Here is a 10,049-nt window from a genome sequence, read left to right on the forward strand (position 1 = left end):
CCCCGCCCCAGCCCGGCCTCGCGCCGCCGCTCCCCGCGTCCCCTCCCTCTCTCTTCTCACGCGGCGTTCAAAATCTTTCCCGCCCAGGCGTGACGCGGGGGATGAAAACAATCAGCCGAGCCCGAGCGCCGGGGCCTGGGCCCGGACCGAGCCCCCAGCGCCACCTCTGTCCCCCTGGCCCGGCGGACGGCGGCTCGGGGCCCGGAGGTGACACAAAGAGGCCGCCGAGCAGAGGCGGACCCCCCCCCCCGCCGGCGCTCGCTCCCACCCCGGGGCGCCCCGCCCGCCGACAAGTTTGCAGCGCACCCCGCGCACCCCGCTCTCTCCGCCCGGGCAAAGTTTCCGGTGACCCGGCTCGGACCCCGACCTCGGGTCGCCTCCAGTCTCCAGCGGCTCCCCGCCCTCGCCCGGGCCGCTTCCCCTCCCTCCCGCGCTCTCCCGGGCGCACCGAGGTGCGGGGGGCCCGCCGCCGCCGCGCTTACCCGCAGTGGGCCCAGGCCCAGGGGCCGTGGCTCCGGCCAGGGGCCGCCCCAGGTCGCCGCCCCACTGGCCTCGCTCCGTCGATCGTGCCTCTCGCTCGTTCCCCGCTGGGCTCTTTCCGTTCCAGCCGAGGGCTGGGGCGCAGCCGAGCGCGCTCCGCTCCGCGGCGCTCGGAAGCGGCAAACCACGCCCCGCGCCCGCGCCTTCCCCGCCCGCCGCCCGCCGCCCAGCGAGTCCCGCCGAGTCCCGCGCTCGCCGCTCCGAGGCCGGTGTGGAGCGCGCCCGCGAGCGCAGGGGGCGGAGCAGCCGCGCCCCGGTCTCCCGGAGCCTCGGCGCCTGCCCGGGCTCTCCCCAGTGCCCCGATCCGGGCTTCCCCCCACCCCGGCGACCCCCGCCCCGCCACCGCAACTTTCCTGCAGGCCCTGGAGCTGCCCGAGAGGCTCCGCAGATGCTCGCGGCAACGACCTTTTTTTTTTTTTTTCATCCGCCGTTCCTGCCCTTTTGGGTCTCCCAAGTGGAAGCGAGAGGAGCAAGTGTCCTACCTGATCAAGTCCTGGCACCCTGGGCCAAAGCGAGGCCTTGGATTGAGTGAGTGACTCTTAAAATCTGGATCCGTGTTTCTTAGTGGCTTGTCCTGGTTCAGACCTCCAGGTCACCTGGAGACTCGGGGAGACGCCTGTTCACACCGGGTCCCTCCTGCCTACTCTGTCTGGGGCTGGTGGGGCGGGCGGAGCTTCGGCTAAGAGGCGACCCTACCGTGCTCATTCATCCACAGCTGAAAAAAAACCTCACAGGAAAGTGCCCTCGGGAATCTGTCCTGCAGGTGCCGCTTGGATTTTCCAGAAAACCTCTCCACCCTTCTGGGACTCGACTGGTGTCACTGGAGTCCTACTCACCACTTGCTACTATCACAGGATTCCTGAGGAACTTGAAGTCCTGCTTTTGCTGTTATATAAAGAAGTGGTGCTGGGCGCCGGTGGCTCACGCCTGTAATCCTAGCTACTCAAGAAGCTGAGATCTGAGGATCGTGGTTCAAAGCCAACCCAGGGCAGGAAAACTTATGAAATTCTTATCTCTAATTAATCGCAGAAAAAGCCAGAAATGGCGTTGTGGTTCAAGTGGTAGAGCGTTAGCCTTGAGCCAAAAGGAGCTCAGGGACCCAGCCCAGGCCCAGAGTTCAAGACCCATGACCAACCGAAAAAAAACTGTTCCTGTGTTCGCTTGGGCAGCACATATATTAAATTGGAATAGAGATTAGCATGGCCCCCTGAGCAAGGATGACACGCAAATTCGTGAAGTGTTCCATATTTTTATGGCCCAGCAATCCCACTTTTGGGCGTTTACCCAAATGATCACAAACAAGACCACACTAAAGCTACCAGTACAACTATGTTTATTGCAGCATTATTTAGCATAGCTAAGATATGGAACCAACCCAGATGCCCCTCAGTAGATGAATGGATCAAGAAAATGTGATATATACACAATGGAATTCTATGCTTCCATCAGAAAGAATGACATTGCCCCATTTGTTAGGAAATGGAAAGGCTTGGAAAAAATTATATTAAGTGAAGTAAGCCAGGCCCAAAGAAACATAGTTCCCATGGTTTCCCTTATTTGCAATAACTAGTATATGTCTGAGTCGAGCAGAAAGAATCTAACCCAGGGCCTCATACATGCAAGGCAAGCACTCTACCGCTGGGCCACCTTCCCAGCCCCAGGGCATTTCTTCACAAAGCAGCATTACCAATCTATATGTCTGTCATCACTGATGGTGGCACTGCCTGGACCACTTAGCTCTGTATCATTGGCTAATGACAGCTTGGTAGAACTTTTTTTATGAAGAGGGGATTTTTCTGGTGTTGGGTGTCTTCCTAGAAGGACTTTCAGCTAGGATACATGCAAGTCAGGGTCAATTTCAAGAAGTTGGGCCCCAGGGTTTGCAGAGGTGCTACAAGAGTACCATGTTCATCCTCTCTTCTATTCATTTTATTCATTTTTAATCTGTATGTTGTTTCTTTCAAGTAAATACTACAAAATCCTCATGACAACAGTTCCTGGAGAAAGTCTGATAATTTCTGAATTATTGCTCCCTTCTATGCAGTTACTCCACAAAGCCTAGAAGTGAAAAAAATCGTTGTTCTGTATTGTATCTAAAACACTTAAAAGAGTCTAGAATATATTTCTCAAAAGGTTTTCATTTCTATTGGTGGCTCACCCCTGTAATCCTAGCTACTCAGGAGGCTGAGATGTGAGGATGTGGCAGGGAAGTCTATGAGACTCTTATCTCCAATTAGCCACCACAAAACAGGACACAGTGCTGTGGCTCAAAGAGGTAGAGCATTAGCCTTAAGCAACAATAACTCAGGGACAGTGCCCAGGCCCTGAGTTCAAACCTCATGACCAACAACAACAACAAAATATTTTTAGATGCCTCCAATTAAGAGCCTTCTAATTACCTGTGGTTTCTTCTAGGCATGGCAATTTGAATACTAAGTTAATACTTACCTGTAGATCAGCAAGTGAGACCAATGGTAAGAGAGTAATGAAACAGATCCTCTATGCTTTGAAGTGAAAATTAAAATGTAATGCTAGGCCAAACAGAAACACGCCTCGTTCTTTTGATGCACAGCACCAGGCTTATAAACAGATGGCTCATCTCTGTATATCTTTGGGAAAGTCTTGCCCCACCTACACTCTCCCATGCAGTAGGCTACAGATGTAATAAGATAACATAGCATTATGTCTATCACATCACATCTTAGCTTTTGTTTACATCAAGCCTCTGTATTTACAGAAGCATTGGCTCACAGGCAGCCCACTAGAGAAACTGTATTGTGGTAAACAAGTTTTGCAAGTTGATCAAACTGAAAGCACATCTGTGATTGGCAGGTGGAGGACCATGGAAGTGGACATTCCATTCATATTTGCACACTGTACAGGGCAGCAAGTGAACCAAGAACCAGGGACAAAGATCAAGCTCTGTCTGAGGAAACCAAATGAGTTGAGCATCTTCCTGGCATGGAAGAAACTAAATTCGCCACTTTTTAAGTTCAGGGGCTACTCCTCTGTCCCAGCACTGGTTACACTCAACAAGAGCTGAGTGTGTTCCTACATTCCACACACCACTAGCTTTTGCACATCTCTGTCTTGACCCAGAATGCCAAAACAAATCAGGCATGGCAGCTCAGCCCTATGATCTAACACTCAGAAGGCTGAGCCAGGAAGATCACCAGTTCAAGGCCAAGCAGCCTAGGGTACCTAAACAAATCCTCAGCTCAAAATAATTATTATTGTTAGCCCAATGAGCTCCCATCCCATAGATTAGCATGCTCCTTCCCCTTTCCACAGCTCCTTTTGTGTGTGTGTGTGTGTGTGTGTGTCTGTCTGTCTGTCTGTCTGTCTGTCTGTCTGTCTGTCTGTCATGGGGCCTGAACTCTAGGCCTGGGCACTGTTCCTGAGCTCTTCAGCTCAAGGCTAGCGCTCCACCACTTGAGACATAGTGCCACTTCCGGTTTTTTCTGCTTATGTGGTAGTGAGGAATCGAACCCAGAGACTCATGCATGCAAGGCAAGCACTCTACCACTGAGCCACCTTCCCAGCCCATTGCATGCTCCTTTCTTAGGGAACACTAGGCCCCCACTTAGTAAAGGCAGTAAATAATCAGCCTCCAACCCCCTCTACCATTGGATATCACCCCTCTGGGGCAGCTACCACCATATAAGGCAACAAGAGCCCCTTAAAGTGATCTTCAGGTCTGGGCAGCTGCAGGGCCCCTTATCTACTACTTGGGCAGCAGCCATAAATCCTAATCCGCCATGATGAAGCACCTAGCCCACATGTCCACACCAGGGTCTCTGCCTCGTAGCCCCTTCTAGCCCCTCTTATATCTTTATATAGGTCACCTCAGATAATAGCTTCTTCTCATTCCTTTCTTGTGAGACAGGGTCTCGCTGGTCCCTTTACAGGAAATAAACCTTTTCTTTGTTATTTGGACCTGGATGTCTGTGTGGTTTTCTGGCAAAGTCTAATATACTCTAACAAGAAGGAGGAAGGGGGGGATGCGGCATGTTCACTATTATAATTCTACTACTTGTAAGGCTCTCAGGAAGGAAAGTTCTTGAGAAGCCTTCTGAATAGAGAGCAGGACTTAGGTGCAGGCCTGTTTATCTTAGCTACCCTGGTATACCTAACAAAGACAAATGAAGAAGAGTGTTTGTTTCAAAAATAACCACCAGGGCTGGGAAGGTGGCTCAGCGGTAGAGTCCTTGCCTTGCATGCATGAGGCCCTGGGTTCGAGTCCTCAGCACCACATAAGCAGAAAAAGCCAGAAGTGGCGCTGTGGCTCAAGTGGTATAGTGTTAGCCTTGAGCTGAAGAGCTGAGGGACAGAGCCCAGGCCCAGAGTTCAGGCGGCACAACCCTCCCCCATACCCTCCCCCTCCCCGGCCCCCACAATAACCAGCAGAAGCTGGAGCACTAGTGATTCATTTCTGTAATACTAGCTTCTCAGGAAGCTGAGACCTAAGAATTGTGGTTCAAAGCCAGCCCAGGCAGACAAATCTGTGAGACTCTCATCTCCAAATAACTAGCCAACAACTGAAAATAGAAAAAAAGCGGGGGGGGGGGAGCCAAAAGACATCCCAAGGCTCTGAGTTCAAGCCCCAGTACTAGCTTAATTAATTAGTAACAACCGGCAGAACACAGGCTGAGGGAGTGGCTCTTCCTGCCTGCCTGACAAAGGGGGAGGCCCAGAGCTCAAACTCCAACACTGCCAAAAATTAAAAAGACAAGATAGACTGCCAGACAAAAATGGTGATGGATTTTATCCTGGGAACCAATTCCGCTCTTATTCTGTGTGTCTTATTCAAGACACCTGTTAACACTGGTGTCTTGGTATGGTATATTTATCAACCACCATGTAGATAGGAGATACTAGCTAGTGTTAAATGACTGGCTGCTGGGCTCAGTGGTTTCTAATCAACAGGAAATCACTTCATCTGAAGGAGCAGGTGATAGCAATGATCATTAACCTGAAGCAGAGTAAGATACTTTATTATCTATACCTCCATCTCTGCCTACCTCAAGAAAACCCTCTTTCCATGGCTTTTTTATTTTATTTTTTAACCACTTTAAAGGGAGCACTTGAATACGCCTAGGATGAAAATAGCTGGCCAGGAAAACAGCTCTATTCTTTGTCCCAAAGTCCAATCACACCCTGGAAAAGCCTGGATTCCTTATCTCAGTCTGTTCTGGTTTCCTGCAGCCCTACAAGCTAACAGAAATAAACATTGACTAATTACTCCTTCACCAGGGTGATCTTTCTGAGTACTGTCCTGATACAAGTAGAAAGTTGGGCCCACCCCCCAAAATGCACAGTGTAAACTGCCTAAATGTGTGAGAATCTAACTTTTAATCAGAATCTAAACTTGAAGAGAATGGAAAAAGAAAAAAGAGTAAGGCAGGACTCAGTGAAGCAGAGGATGTAAAGTGAGCAGCGAGTACTCAGTGAGCAGAAACTATTGTCACTGTGATTATTTTAGTCGGCAGCAGTGGTGCATGCAAGGGGACTATTTCAAACCCACGTTTATTGAATTAGTAAGTTAACATACTGGAGGTTTTTTGTTTGTTTGTTTTCATCGGTCATGGGACCTGAACTCTGAGCCTGGGCTCTGTCTCTCAGCTCTTCAGCTCAAGGCTAGCACTCTACCACTTGAGCCACAGTGCCACTTCCGGCTTTTTCTGCTTATGTGGTGCTGAGGAATCGAACCCAGGGCCTCATGCATGCAAAGCATGCAGTCTACCACTGAGTCACCTTCTCAGCTCCCATACTGGAGTTTTAAACATTCTGCAACTAAAGCTGCGCATCAATGGCTTACACCTGTTATTCTAGCTAAGATCTGAGGATTGCAGTTCAAAGCCAGTTTGTTTTTTGTTTTTGTTTTTTGTCGGTCATGGGGCTTGAACTCTGGGCCTGGGAACTGTCCCTCAGCTCTTCAGCTTAAGGCAAGGGCTCTACCACTTCAGCCACAGCACTACTTCTAGTTTTCTGGTTGTTTATTGGAGATAAGAAGCTCTCGGACTCCTGCCTGGGCTGGCTTTGAACTACAATCCTTGGATCTCAGCCTCCTGAGCAGCTAGGATTACAGGCGTGAGCCACCAGTGCCCGGCTCGAAGCCAGTTTGAACAGACAAAGCTGAAAGACTTTTATCTACAACTAACCAGCAAAAGTCAAGAGTGGATGTGTGGCTTAAGTGGTAAAGTGTCAGGGCTGGGAAGGTAGCTCAGTGGTAGAGCACTTGCCTTGCATGCATGAGGCCCTGGGTTCGATTCTTCAGCACCATATAAGCAGAAAAAAAAACCCAAAGTGATGCTGTGGTTCAACTGGTAGAGTGCTAGCCTTGGGTTAAAGAGCTGAGGGACAGCACCGAGGCCCAGAGTTCAGCCCCCACAACAGACAAAAAAAAAAAAAAAGAGAGAGATGGAGCGTCATCAGTACCAGCCCTCCCCTAAAGAATTCTACTACTAACTTTAGTCTCACATACAAGATGAAATAAAATTTGAAGTATAATAATTGCTGATGGCATAAAACTAACAGTAGTAGTCTCTGAATTAAAATTTAGGCAAGTTTTTAACAGCAATAAGTATCGCTTAAAGAGATCTTGTTATATACATTTTTATTTTGTTCTCACAAAGTGTAGGAGTGGTCATATTGCTTAACTCATAATAAAAAATAAAAATAAAAGTAAGAGCCAAGCGCCGGTGGCTCTCACCTGTAATCCTAGCTACTCAAGAGGCTGAGCTCTGAGGATCACTGTTCAAAGCCAGCCCAGGCAGGAAAGTCCATGAGACTTTTATCTCCAAAAAAACCACCAGAAAACCAGAAGCGGTGCTGTGGCTCAAGTGGTAGAGCACTCTCTTTGAGCTGAAGAGCTGAGGGACAGCGCTCAGGCCCAAAGTTCAAGCCCCACGACTGGGAAAAAAAAAAAAAAAGAGCCAATATGCAAGGGTAGAACACTTGCTTACCATGTGTAAATCCTTGGGTTCAATTCTTAGCATCAAAAATAAATAAAACATGGGCTGGGAAGGTGGCTCAGTGGTAGAGTGCTTGCCTTGAATGCATGAGGCCCTGGGTTCAATTCCTCAGCACCAGATAAGCAGAAAAAGCTGGAAGTAGCACTATGGCTCAAGTGGTAGAGTGCTAGCCTTGAGCAAAAAGATGTTCAGGGACAGTGCCCAGGCCCTGAATTCAAGCCGCACACTGACAAAATAAATAAAAATAAATAAAACAAGCAGGCACCAATGGCTCATGCCTGTAATCATAGCTATTCAGGAGGCTGAGATCTGAGGATCACAGTTCAGAGCCAGCCCAGGCATTAAAGTCCTCATGAGACTCTTATCTGCATTTAACCACCAGAAAACTAGAAGTGGCACTGTGGCTCAAGTGGTAGAACACTAGCCTTGAGCAAAAAAGCTTAAGATCAGCACCCATGATGCCCTAAGTTCAAGCCCCATGACCAACCAACAAACAAACAAAAAATAAAGCAAAAATAAAGCCAGGGATGGTTGTACATGCCTGTATTCTCAATACCCCCACCTTCAGGAGCTGAGAAATTAAAACCAGCAGGGACTACACAACTAGTTCCAAAGCACCCTAGCTTCCCAGAACAACCTATCTCAATCAAAAACACCCAATAAATAAAATTACTTACCAAGTACAAAATATAATAATTAAATAAATTATTTAATTAAATAGCAATTAGCAATTCAGCAATATAACAAGCTAGAAATTAAAAATAAAATTAGAAAACAGTCTGTTCCACCTAGATTTTTTTCTTTTGCAGCATGAGTTTTGAACTCAAGGCCACAATCCCTCTGCCACTTGTACCACACCCACAGTCCTTTTTCATTCTAGTTTTTTTTTAATTATTATTTTTGGTGGTGGTGGTGGTCATTGTGTGGCCTGAACTCTGGACATGGGCGCTGTCCCTCAGCTCTTTAGCTCAAGGCTAGTGCTCTACCACTTGAGCCACAGCACCACTTCCAATTTTTTCTGCTTATGTGGTGCTGAAAAATCAAACCTAGGGCCTCATGCATGCAAGGCAAGCACTACTACCACTGAGCCACCTTCTCAGCCCAATTCTAGTTTTGTTTTTGTTTTGTTTTTGTTGGTCATTGGGCTTGAACTTTGGGCCTGGGCACTGTCCCTCAGCTCTTCAGCTCAAGGTTACTGCTCCACCACTTGAGCCACAGTGCCACTTCCAGTTTTGTGGTGGTTAATTGGAGATAAGGGTCTCATGGACTTTTCTGCCCAGGCTAGCTTTGAATCGAGATCCTCAGCTCTCAGCCTCTTGAATAGCTAGAATTATAAGCATGAGCCAGCACCTGGCTTTTTTTTTTTTGACAGTCCTAGGGCTTGAACTCAGGGCCTGGGCACTGTCCCTGAGCTTCTTTTGCTCAAGGCTAGCACTCTACCACTTGAACTACACCACCTCCTAGCTACTCAGGAAGTTGAGATCTAAGGATGATGCTTCAAAGCCAGCCCAGGCAGGAAAGTCCATGAGAATATTAATCTCCTATCTACCACTCAAAAACTAGAAGTGGGGCTGTGGTTTAAAGTGGTAGAGTGCTAGACATGAACAAAAGAGCTCAGAAACAGTGCCCAGGCCCCTACTTCAAGCCCCATGACTGACCAAAAAGAAAAGAAAAGATTTAAGTTGGGCTCCGGTGGTTCACGCTTGTAATTCTAACTACTAAGGAGGCTGATGGGGCTAAGAAGGTGGCTCAGTGGTAGAGCACTTGCCTTGCATGCATGAGGCCCTGGGTTTAATTCCTCAGCACCACATAAGCAAAAAGAAAAAATCCGGAAGTGGCGCTGTGGCTCAAGCGGTAGAGCGCTAACTTTGAGCTGAAGAGCTGAGGGACAGCGCCCAAGCCCAGAGTTCAGGCCCCACAACCAGACCCAAAAAAAAAAAAAAAAAAAAAAAAGGAGGCTGAGAGCTGAGGATCACAGTTTGAAGCCAGATGAGGAAAGTCCATGAGACTCATCTCCAATTAACCAACAAAAAGCTGGAAGTGAAGTTGTGGCTTGAGTGGTAGAGCACTATGCTGGCTTTGAGCACAGATGCTCAAAGACAGTTTAAACTCCAGGACAGACACCAAAACAAAACAAAACAAAAAAAGTAATGGGTGAGAGTGGATGTGGCATTGAATATGATGTTTCTGGAAGCTCTGTTTATCATTTGGGAAGAAAGAATTTCTTGGGCCTGCCTGACCTTAGCGACTTGCGCTTGTACCCAGTGCAATGGAGTTGAGGCTTTCCAAAGCTGACACTGAGCATGCCTTCACCTTCTACAGCAAGGTTACCACTCTCTTTATTGGGAACCCAAAGCCTGGAGATTACAAATCTATTCATTTCTGAACAGAAATACAGAGTAAAGAAATTAGAGAATGAGGGATACCAGTAGCTCATGCCTGGAATTCTAACTGCTGAGGAATCTGAGATCTGAAGTTCACAGGTTGGAAGCAAGCTTGGGCAGAAAAGTCTGGGAAACTCATATGTCAAACTGG

The 10,049-nt window shown here is 48.2% G+C and overlaps 1 protein-coding gene and 1 pseudogene across 5 annotated transcripts in view; one reads left to right on the forward strand and one right to left on the reverse strand.

The window, feature by feature from the left end:
• Positions 1 to 606, reverse strand: part of Syne2 (spectrin repeat containing nuclear envelope protein 2) — a 310,222-nt gene extending 309,616 nt beyond the window's left edge. For all 5 annotated transcript variants that reach the window (XM_070032030.1, XM_070032022.1, XM_070032015.1 and 2 more), the window contains exon 1: positions 483 to 606. The gene's annotated coding sequence lies outside the window, so the exon portion shown is untranslated. The remainder of the gene's footprint in view (positions 1 to 482) is intronic.
• A 1,087-nt stretch (positions 607 to 1,693) lies between these two features.
• Positions 1,694 to 1,792, forward strand: LOC138834892 (U6 spliceosomal RNA; annotated as a pseudogene).
• The last annotated feature ends 8,257 nt before the right edge of the window (positions 1,793 to 10,049 follow it).

Source organism: Dipodomys merriami, unplaced genomic scaffold (assembly GCF_024711535.1).
Source record: "Dipodomys merriami isolate MVZ:Mamm:240054 unplaced genomic scaffold, mDipMer1.0.p SCAF_1, whole genome shotgun sequence".
Taxonomy (NCBI): Eukaryota; Metazoa; Chordata; class Mammalia; order Rodentia; family Heteromyidae; genus Dipodomys; species Dipodomys merriami.